The sequence below is a fragment of the Myripristis murdjan genome, chromosome 13 (assembly GCF_902150065.1).
Source record: "Myripristis murdjan chromosome 13, fMyrMur1.1, whole genome shotgun sequence".
Lineage (NCBI taxonomy): Eukaryota > Metazoa > Chordata > Actinopteri > Holocentriformes > Holocentridae > Myripristis > Myripristis murdjan.
Window position 1 is genome coordinate 2390809 of NC_043992.1, and position 17137 is coordinate 2407945.

General features: G+C 40.5%; 1 long non-coding RNA gene across 1 annotated transcript; it reads left to right on the plus strand.

Moving 5' to 3' along the window:
* The first annotated feature begins 1617 nt into the window (after positions 1–1617).
* Positions 1618–13844, plus strand: LOC115370709 (uncharacterized). Its single transcript, XR_003929274.1, has 3 exons — positions 1618–1648; positions 6216–6316; positions 13814–13844. It is a non-coding gene; the product is annotated as an uncharacterized LOC115370709 (long non-coding RNA).
* Positions 13845–17137: the final 3293 nt, after the last annotated feature.

The window sequence follows — 17137 nt, forward strand, 5'->3', positions numbered from 1 at the left end:
CGACGCCATCTCATATGTCCTCCACACTGTACTGCGCCACCTGGAGCAACAGGGGACATATGCACGGCTGCTGCTCGTGGACTACAGTTCTGCATTTAATACTATCCTACCCAGCAGACTGTTCACCAAAATGTCCGACCTGGGCATTCAGCACAACATCTGCCTGTGGATTAAGGACTTCTTGACAAACCGGCCACAGTCAGTCAGGATGGGCCCCCACTGCTCCTCCACTCTGACGCTCAGCACAGGAGCCCCACAAGGCTGTGTGCTGAGCCCCTTCCTCTACTCTCTGTACACTCATGACTGTGTACCATCTCACAACTCCACCACCATAGTCAAGTTTGCTGATGACACGACTGTGGTGGGGCTGATCCCCAATGGCGAGGAGGCGTTGGACAGAGAGGAGGTACAGGGGCTGACAGTGTGGTGCAAAAAAACAAAAGAAATTATAATTGACTTCAGGATGTACATTTGCCTCTGTACATCAATGGGGAGAGGGTGGAGAGAGTGTCCAGCTTCAAATTCCTGGGCACACACATCACAGAGGACCTCACATGGACAGTTAACACCACAGCACTGGTCAAAAAGGCCCAACAGCGACTGTACTCCCTGAGAACACGGAGGAAGATAAACCTGTCCCAGCAGCTCCTGAGGTCATTCTACTGCTGCTCAGTGTCCTCACTCATGGAATCCTGCTGTGGTTTGGTAGCAGCTCTGCAGCAGACAAAAAATCTCTGTAGAGAGTCCTAAAAACAGCACAAAACCTCATAGGACACCAGATACCTGCCATAGAAGACATCTTCACCTCCCGTTGCCTGAAGAGGACACACAACATCCTAAAAGACTCATTTCACCCTGCCCACTACCAGTTTGAGCTGTTACCCTCCAAGAAACGCTACAGGTCCATCAGAACACGCACCACACGTTTTATGAACAGTTTTTATCCCAAAGCCATCACCATAATGAACTCTGAACTGAAAACAAACCCCCGGAACACATCACAACAATATGTATGATAATTGTGACCTCTATTTTATCCCTTTTTTTAATTGCATACACTGGCACAATGAGTGTATGGTTTGTCTACTGTCTAGATGAAGAATGAGTGATGGATGAATGTGTTTATTTATTCTTTCCTTTCTTTATTTATTCTGTAATAAGAGTCCGGTGTTGATTTTTGTTGTACGTTCTGTACAATGACAATAAAGTAATCTAATCTAATCTAATCTAATCTAATCTAATCTAATCTAATCTAATCAGGTGTTATGAAAGTCAAATTTCATTGTGAGCTTCCTCAAACTCTTTTTTGGTTTGTTTTATTGTTGTTTTTAACTTTGATCACACAAGGACAGGTTTGTAGATTTTTTTTTCCCCCACCACTCCCTACTTTATGACATTTGCTCCTACCCACTGTGCAGCTGTTCTGTAACAGAGTCAAAGGACAAGAAACACTCACTCACTTCCTCTTCCTAGGTTTTCTCGGCAGGCTCTGGGAGTCACACCTAAACCACATCCTACAGAAAGCAGCCATTATGGACGTGAGGGGCCATCAGCAGCAGCGGTTTAGGCTCAGGATTGTCAAACGATGGACATTCTGGAGTCTTGTCATCACCATCTTTTCTCTCGTGCTGCTGCTCTATAATAACAGGTTGGTGGGGAAAAGCTGTTTGAGTATAAACATGAGCAATACCAGTCTGAAAAATAAAATAAATAAAATAAAATAAAAAATCAAACCCAAAACATAATCTGATTGACTTGTCAGCTCAGTATGGTGCCAGATAATGTTTTAGTACTGACAGACCTGAGATCGTAAGCGGTTATTGCACCTGTAACGTGTTACACTGAACTGTGTTAGATACTTAATTCCTACCTGACACAGTTTACATTTCACTTTATTTCATCTTTCATCCAAGTCCACCATGCAACTTGGCTTGCCATCAGCTATGTGTTTTTGTTTGTTTGTTTGTGTTGTTTTGTATTTTTGGTGGTAGCCTAGTCAAAATATGTCAGAGCACAGTGACACGTCAGCCAGAGTGGAAACAAAAATGGATTATTGCGCAGCAGCGTAGGCTTTATTTATGATCTCCTATACCATATAGGCTTCAACTATACTAACTAAAGTGCCAGCAAAACAATTTTTTATTCAATTTTTTTTGTACGGTTGCGCATTTGTACTCTCAATTTAAACAAAACAACACAAAATAGAGCACGTAATGAAAATGAAAAAGGAAGTACAGGAACAACAGGTGGACTTGTACGGATCAGATTTCTAAGCCTGATTGTAAGAATAAGATGATACTGTGTGGCACAGCAATAGTGCAGATATTTGAGGATGTGTGGTCATGGCTTCAAACAGTATTCTTATATTGTATACTATATGTCATATTGGGCCAACACAAGCCACCAGAACAGACTGAGTACTCCTTAGTGCAGATCCTCCCAAGTCTGTGATGGAGCTGCCCTCTTCCAAAAGATATTCCCTCATTTGGTGTTTTGACGATGGCGGTGGAGAGCTCTGTCCAACACGCCGTCATCGAGGACAGTCTCTGCCAAGGAGCGCTGAAGCTGTTGTGGCGGCTCGTCATGGCACAAAACCTTACAGGTTGTTTTTTCCTGTAATATGTCACCTATCTGTATAAACATACTGGTCCAAACTATATTATGTAAAATGTTATCTGCAGGCTTAGAGTAAAGATAAAATAAACAATGGTCAGTTATCTGTCTTAAAGCAGATCAAATAACAAGAGCAGATACAAAGAACGTATTTATCAGCTCACTTATACTTTTGCCAATCATTTTTCGTCATTTATCAAGTGTTTTAATCTTTTTTTTTTCCAATACTTTATCCTTAAACAATCTTCTTCCTTAAACTGTCCTCCCAACAAGCAAGCCAGAGCAAACACTGAATTTTAGAAAATAAGGCTTTTTCTACTGGCCACGCATTTAGCAGCTTTGATATGCTAGATTTAGGTATCAGTCAGGCAGCCTCTCTAATATCTAACTAGTCCAAAAAGCTGCTGCTGGGAGTATTGGTAGTCTCAGGAAGAAAAACAGGAGTTGGCAGCAAGCACATTAGGCTTCATATTATTACTGCCTCTGCTCTCAAAAAATATTTTGTTGATTTTAAATGTGCTATATAAATTAAGTGGTATGGTATGGTATGGTATGGTATGGTATATTTTCACTGTAGTCTTAGTGCGACACAAACATATAGTTGTTTGGCTCTGACCACTGAAGCTTCATTCCGTTGTGTCTGAGCGGGGCATTTATAGAGATAAAACTCCAATCTGAGTTTATTGCATCAATTCTGTTAAGTTAACCCTTGCACCCTGTTTAACCCTTTGTTTGGGGTCAATTTGACCCCAGCCAATGTTTAACGTCTATAAATACATGATTAACATCATTTTTTTTGCTTCATATTTAATGAGTGTTCCTAATGTAATGGGTACTACTGGGTAAACATGAAATTCACATGATGATAAACTCCTGATCAAAATTTTAAGACCAGCGGAAAAATTGCAAGAATTTATATTTTGCACTGTTGGATCTTAAGAAGGTTCTAAGTAGAGCTTCAAAATGCAAAACGAAGAAATGGGAGTGTTTTCAATGTCCTGTACACACTTTGTAACTTATCTTTGTAACAAAAATCTGTTCTTAGAAATAATATAAAGCCATTAAAACACCAAAAATTACATCCATTTACTGTATCTGTTAAGGACTCAATGAGTCCTTGTGACGGCTGAAGGTATAACTTCTAAATGAATTTATCTTTTCAGATTTTTTTTTTTTTTGGGGGGGGGGGGGGTATGTTATTTAAGTTTAGTCCATCCATTACTGTTATAATTCAGTCAGTAAAATTAAATAATTAACCCTTTACAGACCAGTTTCTATGACGTACCACTCATTTTTATACAAAAAACCACCCCAAAATCCAAGTTAGAAGGGGCTGGAGGGAATTTTTTTAAAATGACTATCACTGCCTGGAGTCAGGCTTTGTTTATGGAGAATATCAGATTTATGCATTTTTACTTTTTACAGTGTAAGATTGAAGTAAAAAAAATAACTTTCACCCTGTTAAGGACGCATTAAGTCCGTGTGACGGCTGAAGGTATAACTTCTAAATGGATTTATCTTTTCAGATTTTTTTTGGGGGGGGGGTGGTTTTGGGGCATGTTATTGAAGTTCAGTCCAACCATTACTGTTATAATTCAATCAATAAAACTGAATAATTAACCCATTACAGACCAGTTTCTATGATGTACCACTAACTTTTATACATATATATATATATATATATATATATATATATATATATAAACACCCAAAATTTGAAATATTTTCAATTTACATGAGGCTGGAGGGATTTTTTTTAATGACCATGTCTGTCTACGGTCAGTCAGTGTTTATGGAGAATATCAATTTATATGGATTTTTAGTTTTTGTATAGTATGAGATTGAAGTAAAGGACTCATTGAATCCCCCCAAAGTCTTAGTGCGACACAAAGATATAGTTGTTTGGCTCTGACCACTGAAGCTTTTTTGAAGCGTTTATAGACATTAAACTCCAATCTGAGTTTATTGCATCAATTCTGTTAACACAACTCAACTCAACTCATCTTTATTTATGTAGCACTTTAAAACAACCACAGCTGAAACAAAGTGCTGTACAGAAATGATAATAAAACAACAAAACAGTAAGAACTGTAGAAAGAATAAAAACAATCAAACAAATTAAAACAGAGCAACGTCTCATGCTTGAATTGAAAGTCAGTGTACATAAATGCTCATAAAACAACAAAACAGTAAAAACAGTAAAAAGAATAAAAACAATCAAACAAATTAAAACAGAGCAACATCTGATGCTGGAATTTAAGATCAATGTGCATAAATGATCATAAAACAACAAAACAGTAAAAGCAATAAAACAGTAAAAAGGATATAAACAATAAAGAAATAAAACAGAGTGACGTCTCATGCTGGGTTAAAAGCCAATGAATAAAAATGGGTTTTAAGCATAGGCGGAGTTTGCAGGGGGGCAGAGCGTCTGAAATGTGTCACTACATTGAGTCAAAAATAGGTCCAATATTTTTTTTTTCCTGTATACATATCTATAAACATTTAAGCAATGCAATAAAATAAGAGTATTTTCAGAAATAAATCTGAATTACATTATGTTTGGTATTGTAATAAATAAAATAATAATAATAAAAAAAATGTTTGCCCCCCCAGCGCAAATTTCAAACTCCGCCTATGGTTTTAAGACTGGTTTTAAAAATGGACAGTGAAGAGGCCTGTCTAATGTGCACAGGTAAGTCATTCCAGAGTTTATGGGCAGCAACAGAAGCTGCTGGGGGAAAACACCATCACTTCTGTTTTCTTTTCATTAAAGTTTAAAAAGTTTAGGGCCATCCAAGCTTTGATGTCATCAAGACATGACAGAAGCGGTTTAATTGAAAAGGCATCTCTTTTCTTCAGGGGGATATATATCTGACTGTCGTCAGCATAACAGTGGAAAGAGACACCATGTTTTCTGCCTCCCCTGGTTGCTGCTGGATGGCTGCTGCTCTGGCCGGCCTCACAAAGGACAGCTGCCACAACAGCCAAGCCTGGTCCGCGTGGGAGCCTCTGTCTTCTGGATAAAGCAACCAGCAACCAGGGGAGGCAGGCAGAGTACCAGGCAGGTACTCTGCCCTGTTTAGGGGCCCGTCACAAGCCTCCAGCAGCCAGCAAGCATCCTCCAACAGGGCCAGCCAGGAAATGAGAAAAAATGAGTGGTACATAATGGAAACTGGTCTGTAAAGGGTTAATTATTCAATTTTATTGATTGAATTATAACAGTAATGGTTGGACTGAACTTCAATGACATACTAAAAAAAAAATCTGAAACGATAAATCCATTTAGAAGTTATACCTTCAGCCATCACAAGGACTCAATGTGTCCTTAACAGGGTGAAAGCTATAAATTAAGCGACACACTGAGAGAAAACGTTTTCTCAGTTTTTTTTTTTTTGTTTGTTTTTTGTTTTTTTTTTCTTTCATTTCAACATTCATTGAGAAATGCTACTTTTGCACCAAAAAAAATTGCTTAAGTATAATAGCAGCCAAAATGCTGGTCAAAAGAAAAGTGAGCGAGGACTCATTGAGTCTTTGCAAGGTGTAAGGGTTAAACTACAGTAATTTAACTGATAATTTAACATATTCTTGTGTACCCACAGGTCTGCTAAAAGTAGTCAGACCTGGAGTAACTACAAACCGGCCAGCCAGGCTCAATTCAAAGCAAAACCCAGAAAAACAGCTTGTGGAGCAGTGGGACAAGGTGAGCAATCCTCACTCATCACTTTGAGGACAGCATGACATGTTGAATGTTGTTCTGTGTCAAATCTTTTGGGAGATCTAAAATATGTCAGTATGCATTTCCTCCTCTGGTCATTTGAACCTGTACTTGCAGCCCAGCCTCACAGCAATTCATGATATAATCACAAAGATTTAACCTATGCAATTTGTGTCTACAGACAGTGACAGTCATCATGACTTTAAAAGCAATGTATTTCAAATGGAAGTATATTTCGTTCCTGTACCATGTATCATTAAACCATATAAAGATTAGATTACATTACATTACATTACATTACATTAGATCAGAGGAGGCCAAAAATTGTACTCAAGTAAAAGTACTGTTACTTCAGAATAATATGACTCAAGCAGAAGTAAAAAGTAGTCATCCAAATAATTACTTGCGTAAGAGTAAAAAAGTTCTTGGTGGAAAAACTACTGAAGTACTGAGTAACTGTTGAGTAACGTCTTTATTTTTTAACACAAGCATTCAATCAGACAGACAACAATACAAAATAATCATCTTCAGGCAAATTAAAATTCATCCAATCAATAAAATTAATTAAATCAAAAAATAGCTTACATTAAAATAATCTTCAAGTAAAATAAATAATAAAAATAAAATAAATAAATAAAATGTCCAGGTTCTGGAGCATCTCCAAGGCAGCTGTCATATTTCTCTTCCCCATTCATCCACTGACATTGTCGAAAGTCTCATGATAACTCCAGTGCTGATAAATAGAATCACTCCAGACCGTCTAAACAATGCAGGGCTGCCAACTCTCACGCATTGGCCGTGACAGTCACGCATTCAGCCTCAATCTCACACTCTCACGCTCAAGAGAGAAATCTCACACCAAATCTGAAATCAGATTTTCTATTGTAAATTTTTCCACTCATCATGTGTACTCATTTGTGACTATAAACAAGCTCAAGTTTTACATAGGCTCTAAACCACTCCAGTGTCTGATGTGTTATATTTTCTCTGATTGTTGATTCGCTGAAAACATTACCATCATTACGTCAGTGACGTCCATCTGCTGCTCAGGTGCTGCTACTTCAGTTGGTCAGAGCGGCAGAGCAGAGAGGCATGCACGGTGGCGAGATATGAAATTCGAGCGGTAATCTGATAATTATCTGTATGCGCGGCACACCCGTTAGATCTGGCAGACCTGGTGCCGGCCGGCACCAGCCGCAGCACCACACGGTGTGCGCGGCCACCAGGTCAGGTAAGGTCTGCCAGATCTGACAGGTGCCGCTCCAGGTGTCTGTTGGACGCTTTCTGAAGAAGGAAGTTACCTCCAAAACTGTCATGGTAAATAAATCATCCCTATGTCTGATTAAAAGGAACAAAATTGAGTACGGTCACGTGACGAGGGTGCACGGCTACGTTTGATTGGTGAAACACAGTCACATGGTTTAGCCTGGTGGATGTCTCTCTCTCTCTAACAAAATAAAACATTAAAATGATCCGTACGCAGGGGAATAAAAAAAAAGTAACAAGCTCAGTGTAGCCCAATGTAGCGGAGTAAGAGTACAGTTTTTTCTTTACAAATTTACTCAGGTAAAAGTAAAAGTATACTGATTTAAAACTACTCCTAGAAGTACATTTTTTTCAAAAACCTGCTCATGTAAATGTAACGGAGTAAATGTAACTCGTTACTACCCACCTCTGGATTAGATTAGATTAGATTAGATTAGAAGTCTTTATTGTCCCCGAGGGGCAATTTGATTTGCAACAGTAGTCAACAAACAAATAGTACAATACATAAAAGCATAAATACAAACAGTGAATGTCATCAGGTGAGTTATCATGACCATAGTTGTACAGTACAAGGACACAAGCGTAAAGCTTATTCAGAAACCCTACAGCTGAGCGAACAAATGATCTGAGGTACCTGTTTGATTTGGCCCTCTTAGGGAAGGTATACCTCTTTCCTGATGGCAAAAGCCGAAACTCAGCATAAAGAGGGTGATGTGGGTCTGCCAAGATGACCTTTGCCCTCTGAATGGCTCTTGCTTGGTAGACATTGTCAAGCTGCTGCAAGCTAGTGCCAGTGATTTTTTGGCAAAGTTTAATAATGCCTCCCAGCCGATTTTTATTAGTGATGCTGAGGTTCCCGAACCAGTAGATCACTGCAAAAGTTAAGATAGACTCAATAAAGGATGAATAAAACATTTTTAAAAGCGATCTGTCAACATTAAAATCCCTCAGTTTCCTTAAAAAGAACAGTCTCTGATTGGCTTTTTTGCAGATGTAGTCAGTGTTGGCCTCAAAAGTCAGTTTATCATCCAAGATGGTGCCCAAATACTTGTACTGGCTTACAATCCCCACAGCTGTACCATTAATGAAAGTGGGTTTTTGGGCAGGTGGATTCTTCTGAAAATCAACTAGCATTTCTTTAGTTTTACTGACGTTTAGTTGTAAGCATGAATTATCGCACCATTCAATGAAATTGTCCATAACAGAGCCGTGCCCCCCTTCATGGTCCTGCAAGAGGCTGACAATAACCGAATCATCTGCGAACTTTACAATGAACCTTGAATCATCTGTGCTCTGACAATCATTCGTGTACAGCACAAAAAGTAAGGGTGACAACCACAGTTTTTCTTTTATAAAGGCCTGTAAGGTGAATTGTTTGTACCTGACAAGTTTCGGCTACCTTGCTTCTGCAGCCTTCATCAGAGGTGTCACGTGATGTTGGTGTGACGTCTTCTGTGATGTGTTATATGGATTTTGCCATCGCCTTCCTGGACATGAAAATTCACCATATTGAGGATGGCAGCATCAAGATAAAAATATACAGAAAGCCCACACACACAGACCAGTACTTACTATGGACATCAGAGCACCCCACATCACACAAACTATCAGTCGTCCGCACCCTATATGATCGCACCAAGGTCATTACAGACAACCATGACATAGAGGAGGAGGAGGACCATATAAGGCAGGCACTCAGAAACTGCCACTACCCAAACTGGGCCATAAACAAAGGCAAGAGAGAGGTCCAAAGGAACATCAAGGAGGATAAAAAGAAGAAAGGTTCGAGGCCTGAGAACCTGGGCATGGTCACCCTCCCATACGTCAGAGGGGTCACAGAGCGTGTACAGCGAGTGATGAAAAAATACCACATCAGCACACCAGTGAAGCCGTACATCAAGCTTCGCCAAATGCTAGTACACCCGAAGGACCAGATCCCCCCTGAGAAAAAGTGTGATGTGATATATGAGATCCCCTGCCTAACATGCAATAAATCATACATAGGAGAGACAGGCCGACAGTTTGGCACGCGTAAAAATGAACATCAAAAAGAATGTGAAAAGGAAACAGCTGGAACGCTCACCCGTGCAACAAGACTGAAAGCAACGCAGGAAAATCTGAAGTCTGCTATTTCAGATCACTGCAAGAGGGAAAACCACCTAATGAACTGGGACGCAGCCAAGGTCATCAGAACGGAAAGCAACAGGTTCCATCGGTGGATAAAGGAGGCGGTCGAAATCAGGAAGCGGGCCCCAAAGACTGTCAACCGGGATGAAGGAGCCTACCAGCTTTCCCACACCTGGGACACAGTCCTGCAGGGCCACCCCCGGTCGTTTAGCAGACCACCAGACGGCAGAGGGCGCCCCGCCCCTGGACACCGCCATCCCATCACTTCAGGTGGGATGGCAAAATCCATATAACACATCACAGAAGACGTCACACCAACATCACGTGACACCTCTGATGAAGGCTGCAGAAGCAAGGTAGCCGAAACTTGTCAGGTACAAACAATTCACCTTACAGGCCTTTATAAAAGAAAAACTGTGGTTAACATTAATTTGTAGGCCAAATGAACCTTTTTAATATAGTAAGGGTGACAATACACACCCTTGGGGTGAGCCTGTAGAGCATGTCATGGCATCAGACAGAGTGCCATTGACACAAGTTCTTTGTGACCTCATAGTCAGGAAGTCGACTAGCCAACATATAGTGCCAAAGTCAAAGCCAGGTATTTCAGAGAGCCTGTTAGCTAAAATATAAGGCTGCAAACAGTTAAAAGCTGACGAGAAATCAACAAAATATAAACGAGCATGAGTCTTTGTTCCTTCCAAGTGTCCAACAACAAGATTTAGCAAAGCTGCTGTGGCATCCTCCACACCCTTACACTGTTGATGAGCAAATTGGAGAGGGTCAGTAACACTTTGTGTCATCGACAAAATGCTCTGCTTCATGATTCGTTCAAATCCTTTCATTACTAAAGAAGTAAGTGCCACTGGCCAATAATCATTCAGCGCTTTTGGCAATGGGACCTTGGCCACGGGGGCTACAATGGATTCTTTCCATAATGTGGGAACTTTCTTTAAGGATAAAGAGAGCTGGAAAATGAATGTGAAAATGTCACTCAAAAATGGAGCACAATTTTTAAGTGATCCCGTCAGGCCCACAACTTTTCCTCACGTTGGTTTTTTCAAATATTTTTGTGACCTCAAATTCATCAATAAGGATCTGGCTGCCCTCTGAAGAAACCCTGAACTCAGCCAGTTTATCAGAGTGATTGTGTGTGTCAAACCTCACATAAAATTGGTTTAACTCGTCTGCCAGGACAGAGTCAGGCTTATCAGGATTAAGAAGTTCCCTCTTTTTATCCTGCATTCCCACCATAGATTTAACTCCTCTCCAGGCGTTGTGGGAGTTGCCACTCCTGAGTTCATCCTCTACTTTCCCTTTGAATTTCATTTTGGCGAGCTTTATTTCCTTCTTCACCAACCTTTTGGCCTCTTTTTGTTGGTGAATGTCTCCTTGGTGGAAAGCTAGCTTTTTCTGATTTAGAATATTCTTAAGAGATTTAGTGACCCAAGGTTTATTAATTGGGTATATTGTTATTGTCTTCCTGGGGACAATCATTTGTTCACAAAAGGAAATGTATCCTGATACAGTGTCCGTCAACTCATCTAAGCCAGTGCAGGTGTCTTTAAAAACATCCCAGTTGGTGCTGTTAAAACAGCCATTCAGCTGGTGAACAGCGCCCTCAGTCCACACAGCAACCTCTTTGCATTCCACTTTTCCTCTCTTGAGGGCCGGTTGCTAGACCGGTGCTAAAAAGACGCAGTTGTGGTCGGAAGAGCCAAGTGGCGCAATAGTATAAGATTTATATGCCCCTTTTATAGTGCCATAGCACAAGTCCAGCACCTTACCATGTCTTGTTGGACAGGTTACATACTGGTAAAGGTGACCAAGGGCCTTTTTAAGACTGCAAGTATTGAAATCACCAAGTATGAAATGTGGGGCATCAGGGGAAATGCTTTGGAAACAATGGACAAGTTTAACAGTAGTGGATGTTGCATCCTTAATGTTGGCCTTAGGATGAATATAGACTACTGTAATAAAAACTTGCGGGATTTCCCGTGGTAAGTAAAATGGGCGCAGTGAAACAGATAGCAGTTCAATGTGAGAGCTACAAATAGATTGCCTTATTATCACAGTCTTACACCAGCGGGAGTTGACATACAAGGCCAGCAGGGGACAGTGCCCCTGTAACACTGAGTCTGGACCCAGCTGTGGCCCCCCCTCCGAACAAAGATTATACATAGTGACGCGGCTTTCACTTACCGCATGGTTTGGGCCGCGCTCTGCGCTGTGTACGGCGCAGACTTACGCAGAGCAGCGTGCACACGCGTGTGGAGTAGGGCGCACGCATGCACGGCGTGCACGTATGTGGCGCTGGTTGCTACACGACTGAAACAGACACTAGGAAGTAGTTTTCCGTTCTGGTGCACAGCAGCTTCAGTAAATAGGCAAATACATTCTTTAATTTATGGATTAGCTGAACTAATGCTTCTTAATAAATTATGTTACATGAACAAAGGCTGTATTTTTTTCTCATTTCATATGATTTCACTTGTTACCTGTTGTGTGTGTGACTTCACATGGAATTTTATAATAAATGTATGACTATACTGCATTGTCTTTACAAAAGTAGTGCATACCTCATGATGTCAATCATCTAGATTTCTAAAAATAAACGCAGACCAGTGCACTCTTGCGCTCCACGATCACATACACCAGGGGTCACCAATCATGTGCCATGGAGGGCCGAGAGGCTGCAGGTTTTCATTCCAACCAAGACCTCCACCAGGTGACTTCACTGCTCACCTCACCTGTATCAGAGAGGAGGAGCTAATCAGTGAAGTCACCTGGTGGAGGTCTTGGTTGGAATGAAAACCTGCAGCCTCTCGGCCCTCCATGGCACATGATTGATGACCCCTGACGTACACAATGAATGGCTGCGCTGTGCGCGTGCTATGTGAAAGCCGCTTTAGAGTGTTGCACCGCTGGAAACGGCAGTCAGTTTTGTTGATCTACAGTGAAAACGGCCAGCTCGAAAAGTCAACAACCTGATGAGAGGCAGTCAGAAGCAAGAAATGACTACCATGAACAATATTTTATTGTTACAAGGTAACAATAAGCTTTTAGAGTGTAAATATGATGATGATTTACTGATGAAGATGATCAGAAGACAGTGGTGTAATGAAGATGTGATGATGATGTTGATGAAACTGCCTGATAAAGATTGTAGAAGCAGGAGTTTGTACTAAGTGAGGAGTTTGTCTGTACTAAGGTTACACTGTTTCTGTCTCTTATACTTGTATCTCAAATGTGATATTTTGAACCATTCAATTTGGTTACAATGGGTAATCACTAGTTTTATGGATGGATGTCTTGTTGAAAGTTTATCAGAGTCCTGAGAGCAATCAAGTCCATAAACAAGACACTCATGAAAAAACTCATAAAATCCATGATGACTCCACGTCGTTAAAAGTTCTTAGGGAAAAACACCATTCGTGCAACAGATCAGTTAAAAAACAGGTTAAAATATACGTTTAAAAAACGCATTAACAAACAGTACAAGACAGATCAGGCAACTTTATGTCTCACCTTCGACTGAAATTTTGCAAGATGTAGCTGTGTTTGGCCAAAAGAGTTGACCTGCACTTTAACCTCAAAATAAAACATGGAGGGGGCAATAGCTCTTCCTGTGCTGCCCTATCCAGTTTTCAACTGAACTTTGGCTGATAACAAGAAGAAGAGAGAGGCTGCATGGTTGGCAGTTAGCCTCAAGACAGGCATAGATGGTGAATTATATTATATTATAAATAACGTTAAATATAATGTTAGTGGCCCACCACATCCAATCACAGTCTGTTGTTGCAATGTCAAGCAAAGAAATTTCTCCAGCTAAAAAGGGATTGACTGGCCTAGAAGGCAAACACTGAATAAATAAAAAAATAAAAATAAAAAAGCTAACTGAATGGAGTTAATGGGAGTTTTCTCCTCCACTACCTCCCTGGGTATTACAGCCTTATCTTGCCATCTACATTATGGTTTCACATTTGACAAATTCCTTCTTACAATAACAGAAGTTTATTTCATGTTTTCATCTCTCCTCTAATCTATTTTAATTTCTTCCACCTTTCTCCTCTCACACAATGCTCTCAGATCCACCTGGAGAAAAGGCGCCTCTCCTGCCAGTCAGTGGGACACACACACTGCTGTTGTCAGCTTTCCTGGAGCACCGCACAAAAAAACAAGTGGTCAGTGGAGAAAACAGAGGAGGTTCAAGTGCAGGGCATTGACATGTACAGTGTTAGTGTGTCTTTTCCCTGTGTTGCTCAATTAGCGGAGTTAAGGGTTCGATCCACTGCCCACTGGGACCACATAAGCTGAAATTGTTTGCACTCATGGTACTGTAAGCAAGCTACAATGGATAGTGTATATTTATTTATTTTGGAGATAAACCCCTTTAGAAGTACACATTTGGCTTTAATATCAATTATACTTTTCTTTAGAAATCAGATATTCATGTATCTATTGATTTGCCAGCTAACCGTCTCAGGGTTGGGGTGGCAGCAGGGTAATCACAGGAGCCCAAATGTCCTTTTCCACACAAAGTTCCACCAGCTCCTTCTAAGGTCTCCAAGGCTCTCACAGGCATGCTGGGATAGGTTTCCTATCCACTTCCTCTCTTATATATATTGGGAGATCTAGTTCCTTCATGTCTTGGGTTTGGCCCTTTGGTCTTCTCCAAGTGGGTCCAAACATGGCCTCCTTACCAGGTGCCTGAACCTCCTTAACTCTCTAAGTGTAGAGAGGCAACAGGTCCACACTAAGGTTTGCTGATCTCCTAACCCTTTATGTGACCTGGTGATACTCAATGCACAAGACCCAGAATAAACTGGAATCAGAGACTGCTGTACAAAAATATATAGATTTTATTTACTATGCATAATATAAACAACTTGTCTCCATTCAGATAGATTGTGGCAAGAGGAGGCCTAAATGTCAGCCAAAATAAAGCAAGGAGTGGGCAATTAGTACAATTAGTCAATTAATTAAAACTTAAATTAACAGCTAAAAATGATTAATGCGGGGCTAGACTGTTCCATCAGGGGAGTTAGTAGAGTTATGCGTGAAAGGGGTGAAATCATCACAGAATATATAGGCAAATTATGAATAAACCACCACTTCACTTATCAATTTAAACCAAATCAAATTGTTCTGCAACACTCAAATTTGCCTATTCACAGCAAGCTAAGGTGACTTAAACCACACACAAAAGCACACATGCAAAATGGACACTCTATCACTCGGCCCCCCCTTAAGTAAAGCAGAAAAGCCTGCAAAAAAAACCAAAATAAAATGGCCTGTATAAATAAATTTTAGTTAAAGGTACACTGAATCTACTAAGTCTGGGAAAAACAGTGGTTGGCTCCTCTAATGATGTCTTTACTTGCAAACTAAAAGAAACAGGAGCACATCAATATACAAAAGGAAACTTCACAAGAATGAAAAACATTTTACAAAAAAACATATAAAACAATATAACAAAAAATAATAAACCTTGCTAGACTGGAACTGTACCCTCCCCCAGTTGGAGGCATGCAGGTGACCAGAATCTACATCAACAATCATGTTAATATTTAATGAAAGGTGCTAAAAAACTACTTAAAAAAATATCTACCTTAGGTTTGAGCATACCTTGGTTTTGAATGATGCGCCTGAGCAATCACTCCAAGTTTTAGTCCTCACCAAGCATGAAGAATCTAAAAAATGATACACTTTTTAAACATTATTTATCAAGTCTTTAATACTGTGAGCTAAGATAAATACTTCAGATTCACTTTTAAGATCATGCTTTTAAAATCATGCTTTTCACCTTTTTTAAAAACATTTTCAGACAGTGAGCCTACCCAATTAAACACCAAACAAAGCCTACCCTGCGTTCCAAATCGCATACTTATACTTTTTACTTTTAGTATGTACTGCAGCTGTCCTTACAAAGTATGTAGTTTAGTATGAAATATGCATGCGTATGCATACTATTGGGACACACTACATACACCGTCCCTGAAGTCCGACCCTCTCGCTCACTTCCGCCGCCGTCCATAGCGGCAAATTTGAATGTTGTTGTCAAAATGCCGGTGCTGTTTCATACTGCGCTGTCCTCTGTCATATTTCCTTGTGAATTGTGAATTGTGAATTTCCCAGTCTGGGATCAATAAAGTATACCTATCTATCTATCTATCTATCTATCTATCTATCTATCTATCTATTTCTGATCTTCTGTCTTCCTGTCGCTTCTGCTGTCACTGACCGAGGTGAGTGCAATATGTGTGTCTTGTTGTCATCCGTATGTGGGCGTGGCTTGTACACGCAGCTCAGTCAGTGCGACGTAACATCCGCTGCGCAAAGAATTGTGGGTCAGAATGGCCAGAGCAGCATGCTAAAATCCATACTGCAAAATCTGACCGGATGTAGTAGAACATCCTGGTACTCTTGGCATACTGCATCTGACATACTATGTATTGGGAAACACTAAATCTTTTTTTCCCCTACTAAATACTATGGTAGTATGAGTATTGGAACGCAGGGCAGGTATCAAGCTGCTCTCCCTCAGGTGTGTCCAAGTGCAGGAAGAAAGGCCCAGGTGAGCTTCCCACCCCCATTTATAGACTCTGCCCCTTTTCCTCCCTTTCCACATATATAAATCAAAGGAACTGTCCTTATTTTTGTCCTGTCATCCTTCAGGTCCGTGTCATTGCTGTGGTGTTGAGAAGTGAGGCGGCTGCTTATCGCTGCCACCTCTGTTGTGAGGGACATAAAGTATCCACACCACTCCACATCTCTGAGGGCCATGTTAACATCCATCAGGACCACTTTGACTTCCAGTATGGGACAGCAGACATCATGTGTCCTGTTCCCTCAGGGTGCGAGACCCCCTCTCATGTCTCTGTGACCTCTGCTGCTGATGTCCCTGAAGGTACTGAAGGGTTTTATAACATGACAGTTTGGATCCAACAGGATCTGCAAATACTTCTCATGACTGATTGATTGATTCCTTCATTCAATATCATTGTAAATGTGCTGAAATTAGCTAATGAGCTAATTTTCATCTTTCCTAAACTCCCTTAATAAAAGCATGAATGTCCTTCTCATGGTCTTTAAGAATAAGGAGGGGTTTGACCTTGGCTAAAACACTTAGGTGGGAAAAGCTGGCTTTGGCAACTGGTTTGCTCTGTCTGTCTAATTTAAAAGAAGAACTGAAAATAACACCAACATTCTTTACATGATAGTCCAGTCATTTTATGAAAAAACCTAGGACAAATTGCAAGAGAACCAAACTCAACTGATTTTGTATCCTCAGTTTGTCCTGACTGAGGGAAAAAAAAGTCCCAAGAAATCCCATTGGTGGAAAGTTTTGAAAATCACCTATTTATGACCACATATTACCAAAAAACATTGTTTTTAACACACAGGGGAAAG